The sequence below is a fragment of the Rattus norvegicus genome, chromosome 3, assembly GCF_036323735.1.
Source record: "Rattus norvegicus strain BN/NHsdMcwi chromosome 3, GRCr8, whole genome shotgun sequence".
In the NCBI taxonomy this organism is placed as follows: Eukaryota; Metazoa; Chordata; class Mammalia; order Rodentia; family Muridae; genus Rattus; species Rattus norvegicus.
Genome location: NC_086021.1, coordinates 77,026,471 through 77,049,262, shown reverse-complemented (window position 1 = coordinate 77,049,262; position 22,792 = coordinate 77,026,471). Strand labels below are relative to the sequence as shown.

The window sequence follows — 22,792 nt, the reverse complement described above, 5'->3', positions numbered from 1 at the left end:
TGATAGGGGTTTTCTCTGTTAACCACTCATAGCTAAACTTTGCATAGAACGGGGAAGGATGGTGACATTTGGCATTCACAGATTCTGACTCCTCATTCCCAGTCCTCTCTTATGTTATCATGTCTGGTGTCAGGGAGGGTAGTTAGAGAGCAGACGATCTTCTTCCTTTGACCAGGCTGCAGCTATTCAGGGGCAAAGGGAAAACATCTTTCCAAGACGTTTCTATGACCTCCCCAACTGTGGGCAGGTGTGTTAGGAAGGGGTGGGGGAAGCACTATACCTTTCCACATAGGCCACCTTGTATTGAGTTCACTTTGCATCCCCACACTATCCCACAAAAGAGTTCTGCTCTTAGGCCTTACCATGACTGGCTGTAGCCTAGGTTTCACCAGGGCAGGCCTTGCTCTCACCTGTTGCCTGAAAGCTCAACACCCCCATTAGAAAAGTCCTAGGTTGAAGACTAGTGATAGTTAACCCAGCCTCAGACATAAAGCTGGCTGAATGTGCTCCATGCAGCATCTACTCCATAGTGAGCACCAAACACATGCTACCCTGTGTGGTGGCATTTGTCCTTGGTGCACAGGCCCTGGAGAGCTAGCTTTGCCCAGGAGTCCTATGGCCAGGCTTCCTCATGGGTAATCTCTAGCCACTAAAGCTCCACCAACCCTACAAGTAACCCCACTTCTCCTCAGCTGGGACTCTTCAGGAGTCCAGTGAGAGAAGAACCAGTGGCTAACAAAATGGCCCCATTCTTCACCAACCCCTGGGCTTGTCAGTATGTACACTAGCCTAGTCAGATCAATGGGAAATGTGGCCTTTACTCACCTCTCTAAAATTAATTTACTCTGCTGCTCCTCCCTCCCAAGGCCTTCCTTACCCAGGGAGAAATAATGGAGCCACTAAAGCTTGCCCACACCAAGCCATGCACCCCTGCACCGGCTGTTGGACTCACAGCTCACATTGCTTTTAAGTTATTTTTAATATTATAACTGGTTTCATGCTAACATTGTCAGGTACACATCGCTTTACCTTGTCATATCTCCCCCCATAATTTCCTATTCCTATTCCTGGGTCCCTTTCCTACCTTGTCATATTTCTCCCCATAATTTCCTATCCCTATTCCTGGGTCCCTTTCCTCCCTCCAAATAGTCCCCTTTCTGCTTCCGTGTGTGTGTGTGTGTGTGTGTGTGTGTGTGTGTGTGTGTGTGTGTGTGTGTAGGTTGATGTCTATATGGAGGTGAAGGCTGCCACAAATTAGGTCAAGGCTCATGATTGGACAGTAAAAGGTAAGGTGGGGACAAAGCTTTTGTAAGGCAGGAGAGAAGGGGAAGGAGAGGGAATTAAGAAGGAGTTAGAGAAGGACGACCCAGATCCGGGTGATCTTCAATGGTCCTAGGTAGTTATGTATATTTCTTAAGGATGGATTTCTATAGGTAGATTTATCTTATCTAGGTGGGCAGTTTATATATCAATTGGCTGTGAGTTTATTGTGTGGGTGTATTGTGGATTGAGAATTTAACATATAAACCTGATCGATAAATTACAGCTTATTGAGTCATGCTTTCACTGGGTAGTTGGGCGTTTATACTTTAACTACCAGGGGGTGGTTGTTGGGAGTGTGGGCAGAGTCCTTGGCAGGGAGCCACAATAGGTCAGCCCCATGCTGGACTTTTAGAGTCCTGATAGCTTGAACCAGAGAGTTCACGGATAGAAGAAAGTCGCCGGGAGAGATACTAACCAGAGATAAATTATGGTGAGTTTCATATGGCCCTCTGGTGCTGGAACTAACTCCAGGGAGCAGCATGGCCAGGTGCCACACTGGAATGTCTTGCAGACCACCCTGATCTGGGGGCATCGTGGGGCCACTGAGATAAAGATACCCCGCAGTGCCATGTGGCCCTATGGGTGCTGTCACTAGCGTGGGATAAAAGGTTGCCATCCTTTTTTTAATAATTACTGCAATATGTGTGTGTGTATTGCACATATACATATACACACCATATACATATATACATATTTCATTTATACATATGGTCATGTTTTTTTAATCTAGATTTCTCTTTTTTTTAAGATTTATTTATTATATATAAGTACACTTGTCACTGTCTTCAGACATACCAGAGGAGGGCATCAGATCTCATTACAGATGGTTGTGAGCCCCCATGTGGTTGCTGGGAATTGAACTCATGACCTCTGGAAGAGCAGTCGGTGCTCTTAACCACTGAGCCATCTCTCCAGCCCCAGATTTCTCATTTTTAAATGGGCTACAAAGTCCATTTTGGTGACTGTCTATTTGGTGGTCTGAAATTACATTCGAGGACTCTGCACTCGCAGAAGCATATCCAATGGCACAGGGCTGCACTCCAGCAAACATTATCCCATTTGGTGTGTCCTGTTTTATCAGCCCTACGAGACAGCTTCAGAGGAACTAAATGCAAGCATACTGGCAAAACTTGGGTTTTCCTCCAGGGAAAAGCCAATGCTGTCCTCAGGTGTGATGAACACTGTTAGAGATGGCACACAGCTCTACCTAACCCCACTTGCCGCCCTTGGCATGAGTCAGGCTACCACGTGCACTCAAGGGAACACTGAGTTGCCTAGGAGTCTGTTTTCTACAGGGCTGTAACAAGTTGCCAAGGCCTAAGTGGCCTGAAGCACACCTGTCTTGCCCTTTCTGTTTCCTACGCTGCCACCCTCCTTGCTTGATGGCCCCTCCATTTGTAGCATCAGCAGTTCCAAATCTTTTTTTGCCCCCATCTGCCCCATCATGAAGATCCATCTCTGCAATCCCTGAACCCATCTGCATCATTTCCCTAACTACTAATCCGAAAGCATTTAACAGAGCATATTCACGGTCTTGAAGAGCCAGGATATGGACACTGTAGAGATCATTCTACCGTCCTGGGTGCAGCAGAGAATCCAAAATGGTCACTTTCCCAGATTCACTCTGATTTAAAAAAACAAACAAAACAAACATTCCGGGCTGGGCACTTCTAAAGGGCATGCTTCAGGTTGAGCCTTCCCTCACTCTGTACTCCAACCTCAGTGGGCTTGCCTCACACTCCAGCAGCCAACAGCTTTCTACTAGCCCCAGACCTCTGCCCTGCCTCCTCCCACAGCTTCCAGTTCTCTGCGTAATCTGTCCTGTGCCTGCCTCTGCTTTCTCATTTGCCTGTCCTTCATTTGCAATAACCAGGGACAACTTTGCCCATTGACCTCCCTCAGCACAAATCCTCCAGAAGCCAGTGTCCGGTACCCAAAGGATGCTCAATCAAGAGCGAACTAAACCAAGTAAGTTAAACAATTAGAACAAAGTCCAGGTTTAGTAATTGACAGATTGTAAAACTCTGAGAAACGTTTATGAAAATGCCTCCCTTTACCCAAGGATGGGGAATCCCACCTCAAAACCTAGTAAAGACTGGTTTTGTCTAGATTATGTAACTGGTTGTGTGACTATGTTTAAACACTGGCGGGACACACACACACTTCACTGTCTCAGCACTGGCAAAGCTGGTCTGCTACGGGCAATAGTTCATAGAAGTAGCAAGGCCTAGTCTACATTTTTTGGCTTTAACTCTGTTTAACTTTTCTGTTATCTAAAATGCTGCCTTTTGCTTACAGAAAGGCCGTTTAGTGCAGTTTATGGCACAAAATCAAATAAATTAATCCATTAAAAAAAGAAAAGGGGAACAGTAGCGTATTAGGTGTTTGCTGCAGCTCGGGAGTAGTGGCAAACCTCCCCACCCCCAAAAACAAAACATGACCTGGTGGCCAGTGGGGAACCCTGGTGGCCAGTGGGGAACCCCGCTGAAGGTGGCATTAAGAGCAAGCACTGCCAGGGCGTGGCTTCACTGCGGCTGTTTCAACTGGTAACAGAAACAAACCGATTCATTCTGTGTCCCCTTCTCTAACGCAAAGCCTCGATAGCTGTCATGAGAATATCACGCCCACTTTGATCATTCCTACTGTGCCCCATTTGAGAAGAGGTGAGACCTACAGATCCGTCCTTCACTTACAAGTGAGTTCAATTTGACCTCATAACCCAATTCAATTAACTCACTTCCCCTCTGAGTACAGTCTGCGCTTGACACAGTATCTGGCCCCTTCTCATTGGTTGCTTTGCTATGACAGAGATCCGAGCTACCCGAGGGTCATACCTGGACTTTAGCAGAATGGTTTGAACTAGTCCGTTTGTCCTCACCTTTGCCCTAACCCCAGCTCAACACCCACGGAGAAGCCTTGTTCTTCCTATGCCTAGTTATGTAATATTACTGATCTGTCCTCTAAAGGCTTCCACGGGGGCTTCAAGGAGTCTGTAAGCAAGCAGCCCTTCTGCCCTTGCAGCTCCAAGGACCTGAGGTGAGCACTGCTTCTTTGTGGACCACCTCATTTATTCTCAGTTCTCAGCTTTGTGAGAAATGCCTTTGGATACCTCAGGACAAATCCAGTACCCCTCCTCAGAGGATCCCTCCTGCATGGCTCTGGCCAGTCTCTCCCTGCCCCTCCCCCACATCTTCCTGTTGAATAAATAAATCATGCCACCCTTCCCGGTACTGAGATGACATCATCCATCTTTCTTGTACTAGAATGCCATCAGCTACCCGATGCAGGAACTCTCGTCCCTGAATATAGCACCCAGGGTGGCCCTGAGCATCTCCTTGGCATCCAAGATCAATGTAGGCACATGCATCTCCCGCATCTCTGTGACTTTTCTAGGTATGGCTGGCAGAAAGCCCAAATAATGCACCAACTGTCCACATCTGTACAGCATTCGAGCATCACATACATTCTTATCGGAGCATCTCTAAGCAGCTGGAGGACAGACATCTCCATCTGACAGATAAAGGACCCAAGACTCAGACATTCCTGACATGGGTAGGTCTTCAAGCCCAAGGCTCTTCCTGCTGAGCCATTCGCTTCCAGCTACAACTGGGAGCCATCCCTCTGTGTTGGAACCACACCCTGCCATCCACCCTAGGCACCCTGCTCTCTTCAATTCCTAGGCACACCCAAGCAGTGAACCTCTGCTTGATTCCGGATATCCAGCACCCCAATACACACACAGGAACTGCTTCTTCTAACCACTCCCAGGCTGCAGGCCTTACCTGTGAGTCTACCTTTCACACCCCATCTTCTCAATGTGAGCTCTAGCATCTCCCCACCCCAACTTAACTCACTATCACCTCCTTGAGGGCAGGAATCTGGGCCCAGTTTTTTAATAACCTCTAGGGCCCAAAACAGCAATTAAAACCAGAAAAGGAGAAGGAAAAAAAAAAAAAAAAGCTGTCTTTAACATGTTAACTGGCTGATCCAGTTGAACAAGTATGAGCTCTTGTGGAACAGCAAATCTGTTCACCTCTACCAGGTTTTCACGTTTCCGCAGAAGCTGATAAGTCACGACCTCCATTCCAGACACCACCCACCAAGAACAAGCAGACCACCACCAAACAAGGGCAATAAGCTATTCCGGGCGCTAACGACACGAGCTATCCTGTCCATGCTCCTGGAAGGCAATCAGCACTCTGCTCTGACCCAGTGGACACCACCAGTACCTCCCACTTCCCTGAGGTGGACCTGAGGTTAAAGAGGACAAGAACCTACCCAGTCACATGGCTGGATAAACAACACTGTGCCCAGCACTCCCCAGCAGTCACATCATGTGCCGAACCACTAAATCCCTAGTCTACTTTTTGCTTGGTTTGACAGCATCACTCCAAAAATCCCCGATTAATATTTATTTACCAGAGGCGATTATAATTAAGGCCTACTAAGTGCCTAATTCTCACCAGGAGCTCCAAGAAATTGCCTGTTGCCTTTAACTAGATCACAAGACCAGTAATTTGGTAGTGGCCTTTTCACAAATTAAGAGCCTTTCCCCCTTCTCTCTGGAAAAGCATGCTGGAACTAGCCCCAGGTGCCGGTGACCACGGAACACGTGTACCGACTAAGCCGGCGGGTTCTAGTTCTTACCTGACCTGCGGTTTCCTACAGGCATGTCTCTGACTAACAGAAATGGAGCTCAGAGGAAAGGGTCACTCGAGGCCAAACATGTTTCTATGAACTATAATACCCAACTCGGCAGTCAGAAACCTCTACCTCACACCGGGGTGGGCTTTCACACCACGATCACAATTAATGAGTCACATGCCACTGACTCACAATTAAGGGAATGTCTGTGCAAGTGGTCAGACTAAAATGGAAACGTGGCTGGGGGACAGAGTTCTGGCTCTACCTCTGTTTTTGATGTGACCTTGGGCCACCAACACTTGCTTCTTATCTCCTGACAATCAGGACTTTTGTCACCTCTCAGGGATACCAACATATAAGAAAGTCAGAATAAACACTGGCCATATTTAAAGATTTGTTTATTTATTATATATGAGTACACTGTAGCTGTCTTCAGACACACCAGAAGAGGGCATCGGATCCCATTACAGATGGTTGTGAGCCACCATGTGGTTGCTGGGAATTGAACTCAGGACCTCTGGAAGAGCAGTCAGTGCTCTTAACCGCTGAGCCATCTCTCCAGCCCATATTTAAAGGGGGCAAGAATTCCACTTCCACTCAACACAAACGTCAAAGTGTAAATCTAAAACTAGTCCCCTTAAAAACGATTCATTTGTTTATTAGCTTATTTATCAGTTTATTAAAAATGATAAACTGATCACTGGAAAGTGTGTTCCTAGATGACAAAGTCAACTCAGAACAGCAAGACACCTTCCAAGGGCGGAGATCAAAACTCTGACTTCAGAAAAGGGAAGATAGGATTGTAAGGACTGTCTCCAGGCAACAGGGATTTCAGATTCACAGAGTGGCTGCCAGAGCCGTCAACTGTGGAATTGAATCATGTCCTAGACTTGTGAGAGATCAGATGCCTGACTTTACAGTCCTCGGATCGCACTGGTCTTTTACATGAGCCCAGTCTCTGAATTTTCCTTTCAAGGAACCAACCTGGAAAGCTGTACCAGTGGCCTTCACTCTGACACATGGCGGCAGCCTAGCAAACTTCAACTAAGGGAATATGTCATTTATAACTACTTATCATTTGTAGTATTTTTATGTCCAAGTATGTAATGACCAGGACATTTCTTCACAGGAGCAAGACGATCAGTGTTAATCAAGTTTTCCTAGTAGATGTTGACAACAGATCATATTTCACTTGCAAAGGAGAAAATAACTAAGTTTCATCATTTTTCAGTAAAACGTTTTTAATAAAAACCAGGAAGAGATAAAATTATATCTAACACGCCCACAGCCGGCTGAGTGCCATACCCACTTTACTACCTTTTAGAAGCTTAGGAAATCCATATTTTTCAGTGTTTTAAAAAGGAAATTAATGGGGCCACATAGCTTATTTTCTAACTGTGATAACAGAAGCAATTCAGTTAGCAGCGCTGCTAGGGGCCGCCGGCCCATGCCAAGTACAGACTCCCTCTTTTTCCATGGTAGAAGGCTTCTAGCTGGACATAGCCTGCCCAGAGGACAAATCCTCTAAGCCCCCTTTCCCACTGGGCAGGCCACACTGGGTCCTGCTATGAGGCGTCCATGACTGCTTCTGAGAGCCTTCCTTAAGAGGTAGCATGGTGGGCACACACCTCTAGCTTTGTTCTCTGTTTCTGTCACCCCCTGCTGGGAACATACACACTGCCATCTTGGATAGTATGTGTGAGCCTCCGGTGATGGGATGACTAGATAGTGAGTCCCAATACCAGAGACCAGATACTCAAGCTTTGGTAGACCGGGAAGGCACCCAGCAAAATAGAAAACTCAAGAGGGTTTGGGGGATTTTTCTTTTTTGCTATGCTGAGTATCAGGCCTTGCACACAGCAGGCAAACGCTCTGCCACTAGGCTACACCCCCAGCTGGGTCTCTTTCTCTTAAACCTAGGTCTAGAAGTAGAATGCTGTGACCAGAAACATAAGCAGATTTAAACTCTCCGCCAGCGTGACAAACACCAAATAAAGTCATCTAAACAATTACACTGCTTACTACTCTACCACACTTGGATAGTTACAAAGTATTTAGACACCAGAGTGGTTTAGGAACCGGTTAGCCAGCACAGAGGCTACCTACTGCAGACAGATGATTTCCCCTTAGCCCCTGGGTGGTGGGGGTCAGAGTTTCCCATGAGGAGTGGACACAGCTGTGTAGAGGGACACTCCAGCTGTCCGGAGCAATATTTACTGGAATGGAAGCACTCCCATATCTTCACACCTAGTACTACTCACTCATATATCCTGGGTTAGTTGTCTGTGGGCCTATTATTACTGAGATAATGTGGTACACGCCTGCAATAGCTACTATTTCCAGAAAACCTGCACCTTGTCATCTGTACCGTAACAGTCAGGTAGAGCAAGACCATAATCAGAAATACTTAGGGAGTTCCAAGAGCGTATGTACTGTTGGCTAGATATTGACACAGATCGTGTGAAGTGATCTAAACGCTTTAGTGGGGAACCATAGTGACCCAAGTGAAATAATGCCTGATTGCCCTGCAGAGGGCCACACTCTTAATACAAGTACCCTTGGGGACAAACCACATCCAAACCATGTTTTTTGTTTTGTTTTGTTTTGATTTTTCCTTTACAGGAAACTGGTAAAACAATGGCCGCCTCTAGGACCAGCAGGGTGGCTATACACCAAGCATCGCCTCTAGGACCAGCAGGGTGGCTATACACCAAGCATGGGACTGTGACTTTCACTTTACAAACTCTTTGTACCATACAACTAGGATGCATTAAAAAAAATGTAATTTAAAATATACTGTCTGTCAACAGACACAGAGTCGCTGGAAATCTTATAAAGAAAATAGCACAGGCCGTGGAGGGAGGTAAACCTTATAATTGAATAAGACAGGCTTATACTTGCCATCTCCATTAAGTCAGCTCCAGGCAAAAAAAAAAAAAGTCACAGATTAATTCTTATGGGCCATCCCAGAGGCATGACAACCCACTAAGCGCATGTAAACACGTCCCTACTGTGCACAGGCACTGTGCGCTGACAGCCTGGCCCTAACAGTAAAGCACACATGCAAAGCACAGTTTGAAAGATACTGAGAAAATAAATGCTGGTGCTTTAAGAGGCAGGCATCCCAATGCTGTACCACAGTCAAATGAGGCAAAGCGCAACCCAGCACTGGAGAGAGGAGCTCACTTCTGAGTGAGTCGGGGGGCCCTCAGTAGCACTCTGGGGAGCAGCTAAACTGTGGATGAACATTTGACACAAGGTCCTCGTCTCTCACCTCCCCCTTTATAGGAGAGTCAGGCAATTCATGGAGCTCTAGTTTTTGTAGGCAAAGCTTGGCAAGTACTTTTCTGTGGAATCCTAAAGTTGTCTTTGAAAACCATGGATACTGCCCAAGCTGCCTGGGTCATCACTTCCCATAGGAGGAGCTGACTTTACTGAGCACAGAGTGAGTCAGCTTCTGAGTCAGGCCTCACCTTTGATCTAATCTAAAGCTATGTGGGGAGGGGAAGACTCCCTGATCAGAAAGGTATCAGAGGGCATGGGACCAACAGGACAGACACACTTGGGACTTCTGCATTCCTCATCCTAAGGCAAATCCAAGCCTACCTCCTAAGTAGGAAACGCCTGTCACCCCACAACTCTCAAAGAGAGAGAAGTTTATCGGGGCTTGCACAGATCTGCTTAAATGTACAGTGACACGTTATAAAGGCAGGGCACAGAGGTTCAGTGTGCCTCTGCTGAGGGCTGAGGGTGGGGTAAGGGCCTGAGTGGGAAGTACACTTCCTATTGTCATAAGGTTCATTTTAGCATTTTAAGTAGGGCATAAGAATCATCCCCAAAAATCTGTCATCCCATTCCTAAGACTGAATGCCAAGGAGGTTGTGGGAACAGTTCTGTTGGAAGCTATGATGACGACTTCGAAAAGCCGTAGGCCTCCATTTCTTCATAAGGGCAGTGATTCCATTTTAGAGCAGACCCCAAGTTCACCACAACTTGTGCAGGTGGTAAATAATTCTAATGGCAACAAGCTTTCCTCAAAGCATTATCAGGTAACAGTACTAGGACATGTCTGCTCAGCATACAACAGGACACCCTGGCCTTGCACCTTGGGCTTCAATGTATCTGAAGCTACGTTTTCATTTCTAAGGAGCAACAAGTGTCAAACTCCAAGTCAAGGTTCTAAGAAAACACAGAAAAGCCTGAGCCCAGCCCATCTTCAGAGTTCCTCACATTCGGAATCCTTGATGTTCTTCCTGACAGAGTCCAATGGCTTCTGAGAAATCAGCCTAGGAGAACCAATGGATAAAGAAAGAGAGCTCCTCCCAGGTAATAAATGAACACAGCCTACAGGAAGTAGGGTGGGGCTGGTGAGTAAGAAAAGCGCTTGCTAGACAATCTAAAGATGCCTTATTGAGAGACAGCTGCTAGAACCCTGAAGAAATAGGTACTTTCTCTCGACATTTGACCCCCTAAGTTTGTCCCTGTCACATTGCATAGCTTAACACTGAGTGTGCAACTAAATGTACTCTCAGTTTCATTTCAAAGCCACCAAGAGCCAGGAAGGCATGGCGGCAAGATATGACCAACCAGCTGCTAAGATGGCTAGGTTTTTTTAATCAATGCAATTTTCTCTTCAACACAATTAAAAACTTGTCGAGACATAATCTTCTAGCTTCTCAAAGGACACTGGTGTCCTCCACAGGAAGGGCCAGACACACAATCCAACCAGTACCATTATCAATTAGGCGGGACACATTATCAAGTATGAGACTGAATTCCAACTTCTACTATAAATGTATTATTAGGTGGAACTGCACGGCCACTATGTTGGACACAGTAGCAGATAAGTAACTCGACACCCTATCCTGAATTAAAGTTTAGCTTGCTAATACCGTATGGTCCTTGTGGTCATTCGTCATCTCTAAACACCTGGTACAAAAAGTACCAGGGTGGAGGAGCTGGGAGACAGCTCAGCAGGTAAAGTGCTTACTGCTCAATCATGAGGACCTGAGTCCCGATACCCAGCACGCACATAAAAGCCAGGTACTGTGCATTCCAGCAACACCATCGGAAGTGGGGGAGTGGAGACAGACAGCTCCATTATGGCTCGCTAGTCTGGATTAAATGGTGAACTCCAGGTTCAGTAAGACCTTGACCCAAAACATAAGGTAGAAAGGAACGGAAGACCCCCACAGCAACTTCTGTTCTCTACATACACATCTGCATGTATACATACACCATGCGTGTGTGTGTGTGTGTGTGTGTGCATGCGTGCATGCCCACCCAAATACACATGAAGTATACAACAGCGTGAATATACTCGACACTACCAAACTGTACTTAAGAGAGTTAAGGTGAGAAACTTTTAGTCATGAGGTTGTTCATTTTATCCTTTTAACACGCGTATGATGCTCATTGGAAAGATCTGTCATTCCACTCCTACTTTCTAGGAGCCATGGATGTTTATAAGGAATTAAATCAACTCAAAGCGCCCTAGAAATACCTGCTCTTTCTAGGGTCACAAATTAAGTGACATATACGCCCAGGAGACATTTTCAGAGTACTTCCATACGCAAGGGATTTGGCCAGGGCAAGCAAATGGTGAGTGTTCTCTTCTGTGCAAACACTCCACACTAGCAGAGGCTGGACCAGTGTGAGCCTGAGGAAATTCTACGACTCAGCAAAGTGCCGTGGCTGCTCGGAATTCTGCCAATCAGCAGAGGAAAGAAAAGGCGAGTAGCCTGTGCGCCTGCGCTCCGTTCTAGGCCGCCATGTGGGGACATTTTAAGAACTAAGATATCACTCTAAAGGTCTGATTATAAAGTCTACATTTAATTCTCAAGATTGGCTATTCCGTCAGAAGGCAGGCAGTGGGTCAGATGGATGAGGCCTCAGGCACCTAACTTACGGCTCATTACTGCCTCCTGCCACTCACTGGCTTTGGGGGAGGGGTCTTCGCCATCTGTCTTCAGAAAAAGGTTACACTGGCCAGTGCATCTGAAATCATTTCAGGAAAACACTCAATGACCCAACGATGAGGACAGGTGAACATGTGTGGTTAACAGCAGAGAGTGAGGTCAGGAGCTGGAAGTGCCACTAAAAGCTTCACGTTTCCCATTTAAAAATTCACACAGTCCATCCTGCACTTTAAGGATACTGGGTTTAAAAACTTAAAACCAACAAACCAGCATGCCACTGGTTTCCATATCTTGTGTTGGACCCAGGAGAATGGATGCCAATATCCTGATTATTCATTACGTAATCCAAAGACATTATCTCTTATTGGATTACTAATGGCCCGTTTCAATAAAGAGGTTCAAAATGACAGCAGGAGGCTGGGTGTGGTGGCCATGCCTTTAATCCCAGTATTCAGGGGGCAGAGGCAGGCAAGTCTCTGTAGTTTGAGGCCAGCCTGGTCTACAGAGAAAGTTCCAGGACATCCAGGGATACACAGTAGAACCCTGCCTTAGGAAAAAAAAGAAAATTACTGCAAGACAGAACCAAAGTGCTGGTTCGTCCTCATTTTCCACCTCTCTGGCAGCTCAACAAGGTCACAAGCCATTTTAAAAGGACAGTATGCATGCAGTCAGCTCCCCCAAGGGGGAAGGGGAGGTTTTCAATGTGCTAAGCAGCAGTGAGTGTTGGGTAAACTGATTACCAACTGGGCCACGTAGCCCAGGAAGCAAGGCCCGGACTGGCCTGGTCACAAAGGGTTACCATACTCACTTCTACAACGCAAGGTATGTGACTACCATTGTACATCCTGGTACCACCTCAGCTTGAAGGAACCATGCAGACTGTACAGTGCCAGAACTCTCTAGCTACAGCCACGTCCATTCAGGAGGAGTTCTCCCTACACCTCAAATGAGTCTCTCTCTGTAAGTCAAATATAGCATAGGGAAATGAAGACCTGCAAACATGTTTAACCTGTCCCTATTTCTCCATCTTTCGAATCCTATATTTCCTCCTGCAGACACTATGGTGGTTCCATCTGCCTGTGAACTCTAACTATAACCCTACCCAGGCAACATAACCTTTAGCCTCATCCCCAAGGCCTCCCCCGTAGAAGGACTACATCGAAACTTTAAGGGAAATACAAGACTGGTGTTCACTGGATAGGAGAGAACCTCTATGAAGAGCTCCAGTATTCACAATCCTAGAGGCAACGTGACCAGGACTACAAGTGATGGATGAAGACAAGTCGAGAGAGACCAACAGAAAGTCAAGGCGCTAGAACTGAGTCTGTGTCCCATCAGCCTCTACAACGTGGGCTTACTCTTACCAGGGTCCTAGTTTGCCTTCTACTGCTGTGATGAAGACCATGGCCAAAAATAACTTGAGGGTCTCTTTCAGTTTATGGTTGTAGTCCGTAATAGAGGGCAAGAACTCACGGCAGAAACCTGGAGGCAGGAACTAAAGCAGAAGCCGTGGAGAAACAAGGCTCACTGAGCCTTCTTTCTTATACAAACCTGGACCACCTGGCCACAGGTGGCCCTGCCCACAGTGAGGACCTTCCCTCATGAATCATTAACCAAGAAAATGTCCTACAAACTTGCCTTTAAGACAATCTGATGATGGAGGCCATCTCTCAATTGAGACTTCTTCCCACATATGTCTAGGTCTGTATCGAGTTGACAACACATCAGGCAAGCTTCCCTGTTAAGTATCGAGTAACCCAGGCTCATGGGCCCAAGGAGAAATCCATGCTTCCCAGACCCCTTTCCACCTACCTGCCCCTTTGCCTTTCACTCTCCTTTCCTTTCTTACTGCAAGGAGCCACAGATGTTCCAATTACAAGGCCAAGTCCCCCAACCACAGAGCGACCCCCTGCTGGCAGGCATCACAGCTGCAATCTGCCCTCCCTCATTAACTTTCATTTTCTTCTGAACCTTCCTCAGCAAACCTGCACACTCTAGAGTTCTCAAAACAAAACAAACAAAAGCCTCTCTGATGCCATTTCCCTGAGGCCACGGGGCTCTGCTCTCCTGTACAGCAAACCTCAGTCACCCAGCTCTCTCAGACCTGCTCTAGCCGCCCACCACCCAAATCTTGCACCTGAACTTCAAATTCACTCAACTGCTTACCCGTAACTACATGTGCTTGTCTAGAGATCTCACACCCAACACAACTCCTGTACTGACCCGCAAATCCATCCCTCCGTCCTCCCCACACCTTTTCATCACCGCATTCTCCCATCTGCTCATAAACCTGGGGTACAGTCTCTCCCAATCTGTGCCTCTACTCACATTCTGTCCACATGGAACCCTGCTGACTGGACTCTCAACTTAAAGGGAGAAACTATCCACTTGTTTTTGTTTCCTTGCTATGCAGCCCAAGCTGACTGCAACTTGGCAATCCTCTTACCTCAGTCTCCTGAGTGCTAGAGTTCAGGGATGTAGCACTCTGGTCAGCTCCAGCTCTCTGTTTTCACTGCTAATAGGCGGGTCTGAACCGTCATCTCTCGTGTATTATTTCAGAGCCCTCCTAATCAGTACCATTTCTTTCCATTTTTGTTCTTTTTGTCGTTTTGAATCAGGATCAACATAGCCCAGGCTCCCCCTGAACCATACAGAAGCTCCTGCTTCAACCCCCTTAGAGCTGGGATTACAGCGGCGTGCAGCCACGCCCTTCTTCATCCTCTATCTCACCGAGACCTTACTCAAGGCAGCAGCCAGAGATGATCATTTAAAACCTTCCTCACAGTGCTGAATGGCCTCCTACTTCACAAGAATAGACCGATTCCTGAAGCCCCGAGACAGGCTTCCAAGCAGACTAGTGTTCCCCTGGCTTTTCCTGAACATGCCAGGCATGGGTCTCTTGCCTTTCTCTCCCACTCCCCACCTCCACCCTCCCAAGCTATTCTTTCTAGCATCTGCTTCAGTGAAGTTATGCCTGACTGACCTACTACCACCATTCCCTACCTCATTCCCACTCCCAACCCCCTTTCTCCACTTTATCTTGTGTTGCCGCCTACCATAAAACACCTTCTTACGTTGTCTATTGTTTATCTTCTCCAGCAGAGGATGGACAGGGACATTTGTCTGGAGCAGCTCCATTACTAGAACAGTGCCTGATACACACTAAGTTTGTAGTGACTTTCTATTCAATGATTCACAGCTATAGAAAAACCAGCATGGGTTGGCCATGATTACTCTGACAGGTCCAGAACATATTCCCATTCTGATGATACCTATGATACTCAAAACACACACACACACACACACACACACACACACACACACACACACACACACACAAATGACCTCATTTTCTTATCCTGGGGCACTGAAAAATTTCTTCAGTCTTCTGCTAAGCCAGAGGTATGGTGACTCTGTGTGTGTGTGTGTGTGTGTGTGTGTGTGTGTGTGTGTGTGTAAGAGAGCTGGACCAACCTCTCTCCTGCTTCCCTCTTGGGTGCACTAGCTGAGTGGTAGGATGGCTCTTCAGCCCCACAATTCTTTCTCAGCAGCAGCCTGGGCCCTTTGTAAACACAGTGCAGGCATTCAAAAAGACTTTTCTTCCTAGGCAGCCTTATCTCACAGGAATCTGAGCTGACCTTACCATGTCCTTGGTATCAGGATGCCTCTCAGATCTCTAAGAGGCGCTCTGCTGACCTCTGGAGTATCCACTTCTGGAAGCACTTCTGCTCTTGAGCCTCTCTAGAAGGGCTCTGAAGGGTTCAGACCCATCTCTGTATTTCCAGGCTCATGAATGGTACAGTTTGGATGGTAAATGCCCCAAGATCCAAAGTTTTCTCCTCTCTACCTTCGGTCCCTTGGTAGTTTTGGAAAATTGCTTTGACACCTTTGTTCTACAGAAACAAGCACTGTATATCCTATTAGCAATAGGTTAGGCCAACATCTGACAGATTTATCAGCAGCAGGGAGGCTTCGCTTCAGCAAAAGCATTAACAGAGGAGCCTCATACTCAACCCACATTCCACACATCTGCCTCTAAGTCACGTGACTGAGGGCCTCTACTTCACTTCATATCATGAGTTAGAAGAAACATAAAGGCTGCTCTTAATGGAAGACAGCATGTCCTGAAGAGAACAGGTAGTTGGCTGAGGAGTCTTAGAGTAACAACATCCCCTCTGAGTCTGAGGCGTTTATCATGTCTGACAGTCAGCGCTCAGATAATGAAGACAATCCAAGCACCAGTGAATAGGCTTGTCAGCGAGGAGAAACCGTGGTGACGTCGTGACGTGGCATGGGTATCGGCAAGCAAAGCAAGCAGATTTGGTAAACGGGCAATCCTGTGCTTCCCTCAGTGTCTGCTCTCCACGTAGCTCGCCCAGCCGTCCTTCTAAAATTACCTACGGATTGCTTTCCCTTCTACTCTCAAAGGTGCATTTCTCTCTGAAGCGTTTTTCCTATTCTGTGTCTGATGTGGGTTGTTTGCCTTTTCTGAAGTTTCAGATGGTAGGACACGAAGACGTAGCCACCCGGTTGGTAGATAAGCACGAGAACAGCCCTCCTGGGCCTATCCCCTCTGGCCCTCTACACACATCTCCAGTGGTCCCTCTCTCTACACCCTGAGAGCAGAGCAGTTTTCTTTCTTAATTAACGTCCTAGGTTAATTAACTTCCTAACGGATTAGAACGTTTTCTCAGCAGTCTTGCCATGTGAAGGTTTAGAAACGGCTCCTGTCTGTTGGGGATTTAACGACATGACCAGAGAGTCAGACACTAGGACACAGGTGAGGATGATGTGAGGAGGGTCTGCTCCCATGAAAGCCGATATCCTTGGAACACATCGGCACAGGATCACCATGTAGATTTGACTATCTTCCCTTACTTATGACAGAAGACCCAGACTGGGTGAAATGCTAGTTATCACATCCTGCCATTAGGCGGACAGGGACTAAGTAGGAACTGGGCCCAGTTACCTGCCCCTGTTGTTAACTCACTCACAATCAGCCTCTAAGTTCTAAGAGATCGCTGCTCGAAAACACCAAATTCCAGGTTAACAAACCTCAGAAAATGCAGCTTCCTCACCTTCCCATGCATCCTTCAACCTTGCGTTGACAACAATTAGATGCACCATTTGTACAAGTTCCTTCCTAGCAAACGTTCAATAAACGTGAGGGACTCTGAAACACAAATCAGCACTGGCAAGAAGGGTGTAAATGGCTCAGGACCCCCACCCCAAATAGGGAGGGGCATTCACAGTCAGAGGTGTGACAAATCCTGGCCATCAGACAGCCAGCAATCCTAATGAGCCCACCCCTGTTGCTCTCCAAGGGTGTTCTCCGCAGTCACCTGGCTGTGCTGGAGCCCTTCATGCCTTCCCACACATCTGCCCACTTGTCTCCTAGGAGGACTGAGACCTCACAGAGATTTATTGATGGCATCACGGCTACAAGACAGCACTTCTGAGGAAAACAGTCCATCCAGTGCATAGTAACTGATGAACAGGAGGAAAGGGGAATGAACACACCAACGCAAACCAAATCAAAGCCAAAGGATGCACGCTCTCCCCACAAGAGGTAGGACTAAGACCAACTTGCCACACTCACCTGGGTTTCCAGGTTTATTTAGCAAACTCGATGTGTTTCCTCTGGCCAAAACTGATGTAAGGTGCCCAAGACTGTCCTTGCCATTATGAGAGAGAAAGGTTAAAAATCCTACACAAGGGGGTTGGGGATTTAGCTCAGTGGTAAAGCGCTTGCCTAGGAAGCGCAAGGCCCTGGGTTCGGTCCCCAGCTCCGAAAAAAAGAACAAAAAAAAAAAAAAAAATCCTACACAAGGCCATAGTAGCAAAGGACAGAACAGGATATGATTCCAACCAGCCCCAGGCTCTGTTCTTCTCCGGCACCTCACAAACTACCTTCAAATACATAAGGGATGTGTCTCTAGTTCAAACCCAGAGCTCTGTGGGAACAGAATCTGGGGTCACAGGTATGGAAATTGATGCCACTGATCTGGGACAATCTCAGGAGACTACTTTGTATGGAAGAACCCCCAGGAGTTACCCTGATGACCAGACACTGAAGAACCACAATGATCAAGTTATTTGACTCTAGGGCTGTACCCAAACCCACGAGGAAGATACAGTGGGGACCCAGCTGGCCACATACCCCATCCTCATAGCACACAGTCTTCCCACTCATCTCAGAGCCTGCCAGAGCAGTGTTAACCAACCCCAAGACTCCCATTCTCTGACTCTTGGGCCCCCAAAAGATTAAACAGGTAGTTAACAGTGCATCTAATAAGTTAAACATAACCAAGAATTAAATGGAAACTTCTAGTTCTTTGGGAAGTTAGTTATGGCGAATGGTGGTTTGCTGGGGCACACAGGTGAAAGGATATCTTGCTAAAGCAAACACATGAAAGGTTCTTTTCCTGAAGCAGACACTGGTGAAAGGACAGTTTGCTATAGCAAACATGTGAAAGGACGCTTAATGAAGGAGTATAAATATGACCTCACAGACAGTGGGAGACGAGCACTGAGCTTTGGTTTGTTCCGCCTTGCTATTCTTTGCTAAAGACACGCATGTATTGCATAGCATTGTTGAGCTCAACTTGTGGTAACACCACCATTGAGAGAAACTCACCCAAGCGAGGTTCCTGCTGCCTCTTGCTGCCTCTGCGGCCTCTCCTTAGGCAAGTTGGTGAGCCTAGTGGTTTCCTCAGGATTGATACAGCTTGCCTGGTGTCCGCCTGCCTAGAGAACTGGTCTGCAGCCGCTGAATCGTATTTAGTGTTGGCTACAGGAGAACTGCTGCCCAAGAAGGTTGAGCTCTCCTCCAAAGAACTATTGCTAAATAGGTCTGCTTCCCCCATATCCTAATTGTAGGATGATGTCAACTTTTCTCTTTTACTACTTCTGCTGGTGGTGGGCTAGAGGAGAGGTTGAATCCTATTAAAAGTAGGTTGCAAAAAACGTCTATCTACACAAGACCACTTGCCTCTCCTCACTATCAATTCCCAAGTACCCCGCATGCATTCCCATTTGGTTCCCCAGTTATTTTCAGGAGCTTGATTCTAGTTCTGTCTCTGGCTAGACTCATACAACCAGGCAACTTAGGAAATTCTGTGTAACCACTATAGCTCAGGGCAGCTTGTCTTCAGAGGTTAAGTTCCAATGCCGGCCTTCAGGGCAAAAGACAAGTGTAATTAGAAGAAGAAGGGCTGGAGAGAGGGCTCAATGGTTAAGAGCACTGGCTGCTCTTCCGAACGAAGGTCATGAGTTCAATTCCCAGCAACCACATGGTGGCTCACAACCATCTGCAATGGGATCCGATGCCCTCATCTGCCCTCAAGGACAGCAGCGTACTCATATACATGAAATAAATAAATAAATAAATAAATCTATCTTTAGGGGGGAAAAATCACTGACAAAAAAAAAATCTCTTAGCTGGGGACTTGGTCACTAAACTGAAAAACCAAGAACCTCCATGTCTCCCTGCATCACGCCTACATGCCTATAGTTTCCCTTTCCCTAGGGACTGCAGACCCAGACCCCTGAGCAAGGAATGGCATGGCAGGGCGCCGCCCTCCTCAGCCCCCGCCACATTTAGCAAGAATAGTTGATTTCACAAGTTAAACTGAGTGTATGGTTTGACTCCTTTGTATTTGGAGGACACAGATAGGTGCTGTCTGGCAAAGAGGGCCCTCACAGAACCTATAGCCCAGTTAGAGATTACATCATCCCCTCAAGATGAATAAAGCTTAAACCTCAGAACTGCCAGACATGTGCTGCCCACATTCAAGAGATGAAGAAATTGCTCTAGGGTAGAATAGTTCTTGGGATTTTTTTTTTTTTTTTTTTTTTTTTTTTTTTTTTTTTTTTTTAAGATGGGCTGACTCAGTGCAAACCAGTGTTCTGGGCGCACCTGGAAGCAAATATTATTTGTTTTGGCTCCGCTGTTCCTAATTAAAGCACAGAACTCATTGCTATATTGGTCTCAGAAATATGTTAAATCCAGGTTTTGGGGGCCACGTACCATAGAATCTTAAATGGAAATGTATTGTTCCTAATATTTCCTCTAAGACTCCTTGACGACTGTGGTTTCTTCTCCCTACTCCGGGGACTCAAGGTGACACAGAGGTTCTTAGAAGATGGCCCCGAGCCACATGGCACTCATTCTGTTGGAGGGAATGAGCTCAAGGAAGCAAATGGCTGGGTGCACTGCCTCTGACCCCCGGACAGAGGCGGTCACAGTCATTCAGTTAGGAGGAGCTTGATCCATAGCCAGTTGGAATGGGGGTAAATAGGAAGAGAGTCCGTGTACAGATACTTAAATAGATAGCCCTGACCTACATGGGAGGCAGTTCAATGAATCCACACACTAAAATACATTTCCAACTCAGCGGCTTGCCAATTCTTCCCCATCTGAAGGTCGTTTCTGATGTTTCCTCTTACGAATGGCATAAACACAAGCCAGAAATGCCACCTTCATAACCTGACTTTGATTAAGATTCCGCTTAAGTAGCTGTAAGACTTCAGGAAAGGCATTTCATGACCTTCAGCTTCTGTCTCCCCATCTACAAAGGGGACAAAGGGACTAGGTGATCTCTAGCTACATCACAAGACTGAGTAAAACCAACAATCAACACCAAGGGAGAACAGAAGTAACAGTAGACCTGGAACGCTCTTAGACAATAGCGAGGAGACCTAAGGACCGAAAGGAGGAAATGGGGATCAGGAGTGAAGCAGGCCTCGCTCCATAAATGCACCTCCTCCCAGGTGATCATACAGAGATCCACTCTTTCCCAGAAGAGAGCTAGGTGAGTGAGTCACAAGATAGATTTTATTCAGTCATCACCACATAACTTCCATGGAGGCGACTGGGCCCCACCTAGACCGGAGGATTAAAGTGCTTATCCCCAACCCCAGTCACTCATCTGTCTGCTTAATAATTGCTGGAGTCTTATGTAATTTATCTCAGGAAACCTGGAAATTTTAAAGTATCTAATTCAATGTGACAGTCCCCAAAGCTTCAACAACACCCAGTGCGTCTTGGGGCTCTCAGACACCGTATTCTTCCCTATAGAATCTTAACTAAAGGTGTTCCTGAATATATAGATGGCATTATAGAAAGTTTAAAATCCAAAATAAATAAATACATAGAAAAAAGAAAGAAAAGGAAAAGAGCCAAACCCTTATGCTATGGTAGGTTCTCTGTAGCTGTGCATTTATGTAATGGGCCCACATATCTTCTGCCTTGAAGTCAGATGTTCTACAAGTTTGATTCTGCAATGAATCGTAAGGCTGAGTAAAGTTAAGTGGCTCTGGAGTTCATAAACGTGACCGAAGAGTTTAGGGTATAAATTTAAAACAAGAGCCTTCGGTTTTAATACGAGGCAGTTTAAGAATCACAAAATGCTTACAACACCTGTATGGCGCCCGGCATCTAACACTGTCATCCTAGAGATTCTACTTTTAAATGGTCACCATCGACAGCTTCCATTTAACCAGCAGGTGTCCATGCCAGGTAGACACTGAGCAGTTTGTATGTTCTTTTAATCTTCACAACAACCCAACTCAGCAGAAACACCTCCATTCTACAGAAGAAACCACAGCTCAAAGCAAACAATTATCAGAGTCCCATCAGTCTCACTGGCTGTCACTTAGACCCACATCCTTCTCTGTAAAGGGAAGCCATGGGCTTGATGTGGGCTGTGCAAGCTGACTCTTCTGAGACGATCAATGCTATTCTTGAACCTGAGAGAATTTAAGACAAGGTGAGCCCCACAGATTCCTGGGATAGATTCTGCCTCTGAGTTCTAGGGTGTGACACAGTATCCCTTGCCATGGGTCTCTACTTATCTGAGGAGTCTTCTCCCAACCATTGGCCTCTATGGCAGTGGCTCTCAACACTCCTAGTGCTGCAACCCTTTAATACAGCTCTTTATGCTGTGGTGACCCCCCCCACCATAAAATTATTTCATTGCTACTTCATAATTAATATCGCTACTCTTATAAATCATAATATAGATATCAGATATGCAGGGTATCTGATATGCGATCCCTGTGAAAGGGTCACGACCCACAGGTTGAGAAACAGTGCTCTATGAACTTTTTTTTTTTTTTTTTTTTAAAGAAAGGCCTTCATCTCAGGAGGACCTGGAGCAGTTGTAAGAGAAGAGACGCCCTGAAGTAGTGACAAGTTTTAGCTTGCCTTAATGACAACAGAGATTCCTGGCTAAAGGCACAATTTGAAATCACTGTCCCCAGGACATTTCTTGCCTCAGTTTTCCCCCATTACAGTGTCTGTCCAGGAAGCCAGTCTCTGTAGTCTCTGATACTGACAGAATGCTAAAGGCAAGAATGCTTTCCCTCTGTCGGCCCACATTCACTTCTACAGAAGTAAATTCAAATCCTCTGTGGGTAAATGTGTGTGTCTCTCACATAGGGTGTGAGACTTGAAATGTCATCCGTTTGAGTTGACAAAAACCAACTCTCACTTTCAGATTTACAGCTGACCAACAATTATTTTCGGGAGAATGCAGAGGCTGGCCAGGCCTGCAAAGTCAGGTCCCCTCCCTGCCTGGGACAACCCCACCCACAGTAGACTTCTGCTTCACCTAGCCGGTGTTATCAGAAAAATCTGACCTTAAGATTCTGAAGTCCAAAATATGCACAAACCCTAAAGTTGTTAAATGGCCGAAATGGGGGTTTTCTCCAGTTTAAAATCATTCTGGCCTCTCCTTTCCCCTGGGCTGGACTCTGTTCTCTCCGGTCTGTTGGTCCTGGAAGGACTTGGGTTCAACTCAAGGCCTGGGTGGAGAGGAGGACCTTTTGTTGTGAGAATGAGCATGGATCAAGAATGTAGCCCCACTGTGACTGGGCGACTAAGCTCCAGAAAATCTTTCCTGATC

At 46.5% G+C, this 22,792-nt stretch overlaps 1 protein-coding gene across 5 annotated transcripts in view; it reads right to left on the bottom strand.

The window, feature by feature from the left end:
* The window catches only part of Itga6 (integrin subunit alpha 6), an 84,909-nt gene that overhangs the window by 47,814 nt on the left and 14,303 nt on the right, over positions 1–22,792 (bottom strand). The window lies entirely within an intron of this gene.